The following is a 12,477-nucleotide window of genomic DNA, read 5'->3' on the forward strand; positions in this document are numbered from 1 at the left end:
GCCCTGAGTATACATGCTCTACACAGGCTCATGTACCCATGTGGTCATTCATGTGGGTGTATGTGCCTGTGTAACAGGGTCTCTCAATCTTGTTCTCTCTTACACACACACACACACACACACACACACACACACGCAACCAGTAGTGCAGACCCTTAACCTGTGGCCAGGGCTTCAGAGGACTAGACAGGCCTACCTTTTCTGGGGAGGCGGTGTGTGCAGACCAAGTAGGGGCCATGGAGGGATTACTAGAGAAGGACTGGTCCTGAGTGTAGGCAGTAAACTCTGCCAGGGATGAACCAGGAGGACAGAAACACCTCAGAGCTCAGTGTCTTGTCTGCTCCAGCCTGAGTGCTGAGGAGCTGAGTCTCCCTGCTCTGTCTGAACTCCTTCAGCTGGGGGACAGGCCTGTAAGAAGAAGAGGTAAGAAGAGATGTGGCGGGATACTGTGGAATTCTGGTTCCCAGAGCAGGGCCAGGAAGCTGTCTTCAGAATCCCCAGTGTCCCTTCTACCTTTGCCTGTCTCCTGGCCAAATATCATCTAAAACCAGTTTAGTTGCCACCTCCCCCAGGCAGCCCTCCTTTATCATCTCCCAGGCCACCTCTCTCCTTTGTACCCCATGACCCTGTGTTTGCACCACGAGGAGGCGCTCAGCTCTCAGTCACTTCTTCCTTCACTTCCCCTGCCAACCCTGATCCCAAAGGCCAAGTTGAAACCCCTGGCCTGGCCACAAACAACTTCTCCCTGTCTTGCTGAGATTTCCTGGGGTTAACACAAATTGGGAATGAGCAGTTGGCTGTCAAATACGAGCTCTTCCTAGCCTAGATGACATCTTGGCTGAGCTGGGAGTGATCTTAAAGCTCGGTCGGACAAAAGCCTGTGTTATATATGGGGAAACTGAGGACCAGAGAGGGAAAGGGGCTTGCCCAGTATCACACAGTGAGTTAGAGAGGGAGACCAAAGCCCGTAATTCCCTGGGACTCCTCACTCCTGCTTGGTCCCTTCCTCTCCCCCACATCCCCATTTTTTCACTCACCTTCAGCTCTTCCAGATCCTTGTCCCGGGTTCCCTGGAAGATGCTTCAGAGACCAGAAAACTTCTCTGACTGGAGCTCGGAGAACACAGGTTAAAGAAGCAGCCTGGGCCTCCTTTCCACACTGTGTAGGACACGGGTTTTCACACTGACTCCAGCTTTCCAAACTGAGAAAACATGCCTGGACTTTTCACAGAATTCAATCAAGAGTTGACAACTTGATCAAATAAAATGGCGATTTTCAAATTGGTAGAACTAGACAAAATACTTAGGATTCAGTGGGATCCTCGGAAGTGTATCAAGTTTGGTAGATGGGCCTCCCTGGTGGCGCAGGCAGTTGAGCGCCTCACTGTGAAGCTGTCTGCAGCCTCTGCAGCATGGGTTCGATCCCTGCCGGCTGGGGAGAAACCCACATGGCGCGGCAGACCTCGCCTGTCTCGCCTGCTCCTGCCCTCAGCAGTGTATTTCAGTCGGTCTGTCTGTTCTGTTCTGTTCTGTTCCCCACTCGGTCTCTGGTGAATCCTCTCACCCTCCCCTGCATCTCTGACTTGTACCCCAGCACTTGTATGCATAAATAAATAAATCTTAAAAAAAAAGTTTGGTAGAATTAGGAAATTATAGTGGGCTTGAGGCTGAACTGTGGCAGCCAAGGGGCTCACTGACCCGGGTAGCTCCCAGCTCCAGCCTGGCTGACACCTCCCAGGGAACAGGCAGGTCTAACGGAGGAGGCACCTTTCAAAACTTCCAGTGTGCCGAGGGACTATGCAATCTTCAAGGCAATTTAGAGGGAGAAGGGGAAATGTGCCCAGCTCAGAAACTTTGGGGTGCTTTAGGGATGATATCTCAATGACCCAATTACATAGTCTCCTTAGAAATCTTAATGGGGGGCCTCCCCGGTGGTGCAGCGGTTGAGCGCTGGGTTGCGAAGCTGCCCACGGCCTCTGCGCCGCCGGTTCGATCCCCGCTGCTCCCCGGCCACCGGAGGAGGGTCCCACATGGCGCGCAGACCTCTCCTGCCGCCCGCTGCTCCCTCAGCAGTGTACTTCGGTCCTTCTTCCTGCTCTGCTCCCCGCTCTGGCTCTGAATTCTCTCACCCTCCCGCGCTTCTGACTGTACCCAGTGCATGAATAAACAAAACAAACAAACAAATAAATAAATGAATAAAAAAAATAAAAAAAAAAAGAAATCTTAATGGGAATGGAAAAGTTGGAGAAAGTGGCTCAGGGCCAGGGATCCACCCTCCCAGGTCAGTGCCCTGCCAGTGCTAAACCAGGAATGTTTATAGAATGAAAAAATGGGTGGATGGAGGAACAATTACATGAATGTATAAGCAATTCTCAATGAATGAATTTCAAAATAAATGAATGGGTGAACAAGAGATAGGCAGAGTTGCTTTCCAGGAAGAGCCAGAAGTCTTGGTTCAGCTCTCCAGTGATCTTAAGAAAACACAGAATCTGGAAAGAGAGTATTAGGGTCATGAACTGGATGGAGAGAGACAGGCAGAATCAGAATATTGAGCAGCAACATCTGTATAGGCCATTCTGACCTGTCCTCACTGTCTGCAGAGGACAAAGGTGCCCAGGAAAGGGGAAGGAGCTGGCTCAGTGTCACCCTGAGCCTAGAGCATGGCATTGGGCTTACTCTGTGACACAGAATTCTTTCTCCCTGAGTCCATGCAAAGTGGATCTGCCTAGGTCAGGGTACCTAGAACTCTCATCTCCCCCTGGCCCTTCTCACACCCCTAAACCATTGTCTTTAATTTTTTTTTAAACTTTAAAAATCTTCTTACATTGTTGTTCATTTTTGTACAATATTTGATTTCTTCCCTCGGGTGTAGTCCCCTTAGTTCTCCCACCACCATAGCACCTGTGAACTGTAACCATAGTCCCTTGTGCCCTTCCCTCCCCTGTTTTGGCCACCATCTCTCCCCCTTCCCTGTTGTGTGCCTCAGATCTATACTTTGCCTGCAAGTTTTGTCTTTTTTTTCTGACCCTTTTGTTCGGTTTCCCTATATCCCTCCTATAAATGAAACCATCCAATATTTTTCTTTTCCCTTCTGGCTTATTTTACTGAGCATACACCCTTCTAGCTCCATCCAAGTTGCTATGAATAGCATGAGTTTATCATTTTTGATTGCCGACTAGTATTCCATCATGCATATATACCACATCTTCCTGATCAGTCATCTGTGTTTGCACATTTGGGTTGTTTCCATATCTTAGCTATTGTAAATAGTGCTGCAGTAAACATATGAGTTTCCTTTCGAATTGATGTTTTTGTGCCCTTTGGATAGATTCCTAGGAGTGAAATCTCTGGGTCATATGGTAGATCCATTTTTAGTAATTTGAGGAACATTTACACAGCTTTCCATAGTGGCTGCACCAGTTAGCATTCCCACCTTTTTCTCCGTATCCTCGCCAGCATTTGTCGTTGCCAGTTTTTCTAATATGGGTCATTCTCAGTGGTGTGAGATGGCATCTCATTGCGGTTTTGATTTACATCTCCCTGATTGTAAGTGATGTTGAGCATTTTTTTTTCACCTACCTGTTTTCCAATTATATTTCCTCTTGGAGAAGTGTCTTTTTAGCTCTTCTGGCCATTTTTTGGATGGGTTGTTTGCTTTGTTTTTGTTGAGTTGTGTGAGCTTTTTGTAGATCTTTGATCTCAGTCTTATATCAGCTGTATGGAGTGCAAATATTTTCTCCCAATCTGTGGATTATCTTTTCATGGTTATTCTTTCTTTTGCTACATCAAGCATTTTAGTTTGATGTAGTCCCAGCTATTCTTTTCATTCATTTTCTTTGCTTTTGGGGGTGAGTCCTCAAAGATGTTCTAAAATGTATCTTGTGTAGTGTTTTGCCTATGTTTTCTTCTATGATTTATGGTTTCAAGTCTTACATTCGAGTCTTTTATCCATTTTGAGTTGGTTTTTGTGTATGTTATAGAGTACTAATCTAGCTTCATCTTTTTCCATGTGGTGGTCCACTTTTCCCAGCACCATTTATTGAAGAGACTTTCCCTGTTCTAGAGCACATTCTTTGCTCCTTTGTCATGGATTAGTTGACCATGTATGTATGGCTTTATAGCTGAGTTTCCACTTTGATTCCATTGGTTTGTGTGTCTGTTCTTATTCCAGCATCATATTGTTCTAAATATTATCCTGGTCATCATCCGGATGGTTCTTCCCTGAGCCTCCTCTAGTCCTTAGAGTCCATGCCTCTGCAGGCTTCAGGGTGCGTTATCAAATAGGGTCGTTTCACTTTGTAACTATGTATTGTTATTGTTGACTTGTATTTAACTTTTAAAATTAAAATGCCTTTTTTTATCTTTCATTTTATTACATAAATTATGGAACATTCATATAAAACTGTGAAGAATGCTGAAGTAAATAGGGTAAAAGGGACACTCCCTTTCCCACTCTCCAAAAATAACATGTATTATTAGTTTTGTATCTGTTTAGACACTTTTCTGGTCATTTACATATAGCTCTCTACACAAAGAAATAGACTTTATTATCATATATAAGTATGGTTTTTAAGCATGCTCTTTTGTTGCAGTCTCTGAAGATAAGTGATGTTTAAACCATATAATTTGATGAAACCATCACCACCATCAAGATTATGAATTTATCTGCTATTGCCAAAGTTTCCTCATACCCCTTGGCAATTCATTCCTCCCTCCCCTACCAGTTAACATTGATCTGCCTTTTTTTTTTTTTAAAGATTTATTTATTTATTTATACAAGCACTGGGTACAGTCAGAAGCGCGGGAGGGTGAGAGAATTCACCGGAGCCAGAGCGGGGAGCAGAACAGTCAGACTGATGAAGTACACTGCTGAGGGGAGCAGCGGGCATGGCAGGAGAGATCCGCACGCCATGTGGGACCCTCACCAGCGGCCAGGGATTGAACCGGTGCTGCAGAGGCTGCAGGCACCAGTCCCATCGATGAGGGCTACACCGTCCGGACCTAATCATCCCACAGAGGCTCCAATTTCTAATACTATTAACATTAGAGGTCAACACATGAATTTGGGGGAACACAAATATTCGGTATCTGACAATGGATATACCACATTTTATTTATCTTTGTTTGTTTCCCCAACCCCCATTTTATTGATCTTTTCATGAGTTGAGGGACGTTTGAGTTGTTTCTGCCTCTTGACTATTATGAATAATTCTGCTATGAACATTCATGCATGCGTTTTTGTGTGGACAGTGTTTTTATTTCTCTTGAGCAGAAACCCAATGGTGGAATTGCTGTATCATATAGTAATTCTATGGCTAACCTTTTGAGGACTAGCCAGACTGTTTTCCAAAAGGTTGCACCATTTTACAATCTATGAGGGCTCCATATCTCCACATCCTCCACAACACTTGCTATTATCTGTCTTTTTATAGTCACCCTAGTGGGTATGAAGTGATCTCACTGTGGCTTGGACTTGCATTTCCCTGATGACTGATGCCACTGAGTGTCTTTTTGTGTGCTTATTGGCCATTTATATCTCCTTTTTGAGAATGTCTCTTTGAATTTTTTGCCCATTCTTTTTAAAATTGGGTTATCTGTCTGTTATTGTCCATTGGTTTCAAGAACAATTTTAGTATTAACTTTTCCATAAGCTGTTTTAAATCAAGGCAGTTCCCGGGTCTTCCCCGGTGGCACAGTGGGTTGAGCGCAGTGCTGTGAAGCTGTCCGCAGCCTCCGTGGCGTCAGTTGGATTCAGGGAGATTCCCACATGGCGCGGCAGACCTCTCTTGTCTTGCCTGCTGCTCCCCTCAGCAGTGTATTTTGGTCCTTCTGACTGTTCTGCTCCCCACTCTATCTCTGGTGGATTCTTTCACTCTCCCGCGCCTCTGACCTGTACCCCAGTGCTTTTATAAATAAATAAATCTTAAAAAAAAAATCAAATCGTTCCTTTGAGGGAGATGTTTAGAATTTTCTCTTCTTATGGACTGACTTTCTGTGGACAAAGGCTTGGCAAGGGACTGCAGTCTGTCATCTTTTTTGACTTGTCTCTGCCGGCATCCTACCAGCTAGGGTGCATGAGGTCAGTGCCCAGGTATCCTCTGGATCCTGCATCTACAGAGAACCTCCACCTTATGAGTGTGGACTTAGAGGAGGAAGGGAGCCCTCAGTCTCAGGTTCACAGACCAGCCATTTAGTCTCTGCAGCTCAGGGTTGGAAGGCCTGAGAATGCTGGTGGCCTGCCCTGTTCGCTGTGCATTTGAAAAAGTTGTGGACCCTCCGTAACTGAGCAAGTGTGTTCTGAATGTCAGCTCGGCTGGAGTGTTATTCAAATAGCCTATAATAGTGCTCATTTTATGTCTTTTCAATTATTGAAGAAAGGGTGGTGATATCTTTGGCTGCATTTAAAGATTTGTCTCCTTTTTCTTTCTTGCTTGCCTGTTTTTGCTTCATGTATTTTGAAGTTCTGTTAGGATTGTTATGTCTCTTGATAAATTGACCCCTTTGTTTTTTCAAAGGACCCTCTTTATCCTTGTTAATATTTTTTCCTTTAAAATCTGCTTCGTATGCTCTTCATATACAACTGAGTCCTTAAAAATTCAGCTTAACAATTTCTGCTCTTTAATTGGGATGTTTAAGACATTTACATTTAAGATGATTATAGATATAATTGGGTTTAAATCTTTCATCCTGCTGTTTTTTTTTTTTTTTTGTTGTTTGTTCCATCTGTTATTTGTTCCCTTTTTAATTTTGTCCTGCATTATTTTGGAATCATTGAGTATTTTTTACAATTTAATTTTATTTCCTTTATTGGCATACTAGCTATCTTTTATTTTTAGGGGTTACTTTAACTATAATCTATCAAGTTATCTTTAATTAACATTATACCACTCTCCCTAGAGTATATAAGGGTTAATGGCGCACTACCATTTCCCTTCTCCTGGGCTTTGAGCTGTTGTTATGTCTTTATCCCACATGTGTTATATGTCCATAATACCTTTGCTTTGCTATTGCTTTGGCTTCAGTCAACTTTTTATTTTTAAAGATTTATTTTATTTATTTATGAATCGAATAACTGGGGTGTAGGCCAGAGACGCAGAGGGTGAGAGGCTTCACCAGAGACAGAGTGGGGAGCAGAACAGGCAGATCTACTACAATATACTGCTGAGGGGAGCAGCGGGCATGACAGGAGAGGTCTGCTGTGCCATGTGGGTCACCTCCCTGGTTGAGGGTTGAACTTGTGCTGCAATGGCTGTGGATAGCTTGATAGTGCTGAGACTTTAACCCCTGAGCCATCAGGAAGGCTCAACAGTCAACTATTTTTAAAAGAAATTTCGGACTCCCTGGTGGCGCAAGGAGTTAAGATGTAGCCTACGAAGCTATCCGCAGCCAGGGAGTTGACCCACATGGTGCAGCAGACCACTCCTGTCTCCCCTGCTGCTCCCTTCAGCAGTGTATTTCAGTCAATCCACCTGTTCTGTTCCCCACTCTGCCTCTGGTGAATCCTCTTACCCCCCACACCTCTGGCCTCTACCCCAGTTCTTGTATGCATAAATAAATAAAAAATTAAATCAAATTTTTTCCTTAAAAAATTAGAGGAGGAAATCTTTTAGATTTATTCACATATTTAACACTTTTAGGATCCCTGAAAGGATCCTTTTAGAATTTTTTTTTTAATTTTCTTGAAATGTATCTAATGAATTTTTTTTTAAAGATTTATTTATTTATGAATACAAGCAATGGGTACAGTCAGAAGCACGGGAGGGTGAGAGAATTCACCAGAGCCAGAGCAGAACAGGCAGAGTGACGAAGTACACTGCTGAGGGGAGTAGCGGGCGGCAGGGAGGTCTGGGCGCCATGTGGGACCCTCGCCCGGCGGCTGGGGATCGAACTGGTTGTGCTGAGGCTGCGCGCAGCATCGCAGCCCAGCGCTCAACCGCTGCGCCACCAGGGGAGGCCCCCTTTTAGAATTTTTATAGATATGCTTTACTGGTGATAAAATCAACTTTTGTGTGCCTGAAAATATTTTTATTTTGTCTTCATTTTTGAAAGTCATTTTTGGTTGGTGCAGAATTTTGACAGTGGTTTTTTTTATTTTAACATTTGAAAGATGTTGCACTGCTGTATTCTTGTTTTGATTTTTAATTTCACCTCTCTCTCTTTCTCTCCCTCTCTCTCTCTGCATTGAGTAATGTAGGGTACATTTCTTTACTTGCCCCATTAGAATTTATTATACAGGTAATCCTTTCCTCACTAATTAAAATATGCCATCTTTATCAATACTAGATCTCATATATTTATGAGTCTTTCTAGACCCACTGCTATAGTCTAAACAAATTTTATTTTCTCTTACTGTCCTCATACTGCACTATTTTAATTACTGTGAGTGTCTAGTGTGTCCTGATATCTGCCAAATCAAATTCCTCTTACTAGTATTTGTCGATAATATCTTGGCTATCCTTGCACATTTTCTTTTCCAGAAAAATTTTGTAATCAGCTTGTTAAATTTTGTAAAAATTCTTCTGGGATTTTGTTTTTAATTTATTGACTAAATTGGGGGCAAAATTGACATTTTTATAAAATTGAGTTTTCTCATTCAGAAGCATTATTTGTTTCTCCATAAATCCAGGTCTTTTACTATGTCCTGAACATAGCTGCTCATAGCTGTCCTGATCACATCTCTTCTCCTTCTAACATGTTTTTGGAGCGATGTCCACCTATATACATTTTTCCCAATGTTGAACTCTCCCTTCGTTTCTGGGATAAACCCTTCTTTCTCACAGGGGTGGGGGCTGGAATATCTGTGAAGCCCTGGATCCCAGGACTCAGGCCCAAGCACAGAACCCTGGCAGCTGGACTATAGATCTAGAAATCTGTTGGACATCAGGTCTGAGCACCCAGGCATGTGGCTGTCTACCTTGCTACTGAGGGCTCGGCTGGCTTCTCACTGGTAGGATCCCCTGAAGGAAAAGACCAAATCTATTTTAAAAGAATCTATTCTTTCAGAATCCTGTTCCAGGGCAGGGAGAGGGGCACCCCAGACCCCGCAAACTTGCCTGCTCTAAATGGGTTCTGCCATCTGCTGCATCAACACAAAACACATGAGACTTCAATGAAAAGGAATTTTAATACAATTAGGAAACAATACAGGAAAGGCAAAGAATATAGTTTCTAAATCGAACACCCAAAGTTACCCGTCCCCTCGTGGGTAAAAGTCCACCCAAGCAGGATTGGCCCAGAACAAGGCCCCAAAGCCTGCCATAAGTCTAAAGCATCTTCCAGAGGGGACCCACAGAAAAGGATCAGAAACAACCAGGCAAGTCAGGGAGGAAAAGAGCAAAATCAAAATCAAGACAAAAACTACCATTGTCACCTACCCACGAGTCTCACCTGCATTTGTGTCAACCAGTCCATGACCAAAATGCAAGTGCAGGAGACTCCCTGGTGGCACAACAGGTTAAGCACTGCACTATGAAGCAATCCACAGCCTCTGCAGCACGAGTTCGATCCCAGGCTGGTCAGAGAGAAACCCAGGAGCAGACCTTTCCTGTCTCGCCCGCTGCTCCCCTCAAGCAGTGTATTTCAGTAGATCCACCTGTCTTCTGCTTCCCACTCTTGTCTCTGTTGAAACCGCTCACCCTCCGCCCCTCTAGCCTACACCCAAGCACAGTCCCTGAGGTAACCATCAGCGACTGTCTAGTACCAAGTGGCTGGGTCCCAGTAGCGGACATCAGAGTTAATTGTCCTCAAACAGCATCAGCAATTGTCATTGCTTGAACCGGAGACTCAAAAGTCCTTTGAGTAAGGGGGAGCCACCAAGCCCAGCGAGTATCCTCTCAGTAACAACTCCACCCCTCCATCATCATTCCTAGAAATAGTAAATGCAAACCAAGATATGTGAAACACCTTTCACTCTGTCCATCTCTCATAGCACCAGCCCCTGAGATCAGACCAAATGAGCAATTGATTTTCACTGGGCATCACCTCCAGAGAGGTTCTATTCCTGTGGCTTGTAAGGCCTGATATTGGAGGGTGACACTCTGAACTCTGGGGACAGGCTTCAGAGGCTAATTAGGTTGGGGTAATTGAATCTTACCGTTGACAGTCTTCATAATCAGATGGGTTTCCTGCTGGGAGCCAAGCCTTTGGGTGTTACTGTCTTGGGGTGTTTGTCTGCCCTTATGGAGATGTGTAATTGGGCTATGTGATTCACTCCCCCAGGAGGCTCGTTGTTCTTGCTTCCACAGAAATAACAGTGCTATTCAAGCTCAGAGATATATCTGGGGACTTGACTCCAATACCAAAGAAAACAAAAGCAAGTAAAGATGTGGGACTAATAAAACTAAAAAGCTTTTGTACAATGTTTTGTACTACAAAAACAAAAAGGCTGCCTATGGACCAGGAGAAGGTATTTGCATATCACATGTCCAAAAGGGGTTAATTTAAAAAATACAGAACTCTTACAACTCAACAACAACAACAACAAAAAATCCACAAACAACCCTACCAAAAATTGGGCAAAAGACCTGAAAGGACAGATGGGCCACAAAGACATGGGGAAAAAAATCTCAACATCACTCATTATCAGGGAAATGCAAATCCAAACCAGAGTGAGATCTCACCCCAGTGAGAACGACTGGTAGCAGCTGTGCTTGGAGCGGCAACAGGAACAGTCCCGACACTACCTGCCCCCTTTTTACAGATGAGGTCACATACTCACGTAGTCCTGGATTTTGTAGACAATCCAGATAAGATAACACTAATGTCTCAGTTTATCAGTAGCTACTCCCATTCGCCTGCAGTCTTGCCTCTGCTTTTTGAAATTCCCCAGGAGCTGCCTCACCTCTTTCATACTTCATTTCTCTTCTCTCTCCTTCCTACTGTCCATCACCACTTGGTCCAGAAGAGAGGAGGAGAAGTCTGGGTAACAGGATGTTCATAGACCTTATAGCTTCAAACCCTGCTACTTGGTTTTCACGTGCAACGAGGTCGCTTCCTCCATTGTGGGGGAGATCGTGAACTGGGTCCTCAGCTTAGTTTTGGATTCTGTACGTTGAAAGGGAGAAAAATTAGAAAACCTTCTTAGGAATATGGTTTGACTGGCAAGGCAAAGGCCTATTTTGAATGTCAAAGATTGCATATTAACCCTAAAAGGTGCCTTTTCTGTATATTCTTTCTATAATAATACAAATCTCTCTCCAGGTGGATGCCTTGGCCAATTAGGAAGAGGCATATGTATTTGGATCAAAAAAATTACTTCCATCCCATGCAACACTGTATTTAATGAATCAGGGGTTCAGTATTTGCTGATGATACGAGGCTTGGATGCACTGTGTCAGCTCAATTCTGTGGGGCTTTCTTCACACCCGCTGCAAAATGTTTTCTCCCTGCTACTAGTATTCTTGTTCTGTTTATTCCTACAAATTCCACCTATTTTGTTGCCAATTTTCAATGATGCTTTTATTTCATTATGTTTAGAATTATTACCATTATGTAGCAAAGGCCCTGCTTTTTGTATTTTTATATTTTTTATTGTTTCAAGTGTGCATCATCAAAAATCAACACTTGTATACACTACACGTGAAGGACTGGAAGTCTCATTCTGTCCTTCATTATACAAGGATCCCTTTTACCCAGTTTTCCCATTGCCCTGCCCCTCCCTTCCAGTAATCAACAACTAGGGCCACTTCTGGCATTTGTGTGGCAACCTTGGGCAGGGGCCAAGCAGATCTTCTCCATATCATTTCAGCTTTGGTCTATCAGTTGTCAAAGCAAGCGCTGTGTTTTTATTTTTAAATGAACTTCTTTACTAAATTCTTATTCATGTAGCTAAATTTCCAGCATATTCTTTAAGATTTTTAGAGATGTAGTTATATAGTCCAGTACTTCTCTTTTATTTTATGTTCTGATGTATTGTTCTAAGCTAACTTGAAGTTCTGAAAACAGACATTCTTGCTAGTTTCTGATTTTAATGGGAACACCTATATTTTTTACCTTATTTTATATATTTTTTACATTATTTTTCATTTTTGCACAATGTATGCATTTTCATCTTGGTTATAGTCCCCTTATTTTGACCCTAATCCCTTCTCCCCTCCCCCCACCATAGTGTGTCTCTGGTTTATAGTTGGTTGTTGATTTTGATTTTTACTTTATTATAGTCTTTTTCCTGGTCTCTTATTTAGGTTTTCTAAATTCCTGCTATGAGTGAGACCATCCGGTATTTTTCTTTTTCTTTCTAGCTTATTTTGCTGAGTATGATCCCTTCCAGCGCCATCCATGTTACTGCAAATTGCATGAGTTTATCTTTTTTGATTGCTGAGTAATATTCCATGGTGTATATGTACCACATCTTCTTGATCTAGTCATCTATTTTTGGGCATTTGGGTTGTTTCCATAGCTTAGCTATTGTAAATAGTGCTGCTATAAACATAGGTGTGCAGGTGCCCTTTTGAATTAACGATTCTGTGTCCTTTGGGTA

General features: G+C 43.1%; 1 non-coding gene across 1 annotated transcript; it reads right to left on the reverse strand.

Annotated features, from left to right (window-relative positions):
* Window positions 1-11,668: 11,668 nt before the first annotated feature.
* On the reverse strand, window positions 11,669-11,773 carry LOC119233118 (U6 spliceosomal RNA). The gene has a single exon (XR_005122272.1). It is a non-coding gene; the product is annotated as a U6 spliceosomal RNA (small nuclear RNA).
* Window positions 11,774-12,477: the final 704 nt, after the last annotated feature.

This window comes from Talpa occidentalis, unplaced genomic scaffold, assembly GCF_014898055.3.
Source record: "Talpa occidentalis isolate TD23 unplaced genomic scaffold, MPIMG_talOcc4v2.1 talOcc4.7, whole genome shotgun sequence".
NCBI classification, from domain to species: Eukaryota; Metazoa; Chordata; class Mammalia; order Eulipotyphla; family Talpidae; genus Talpa; species Talpa occidentalis.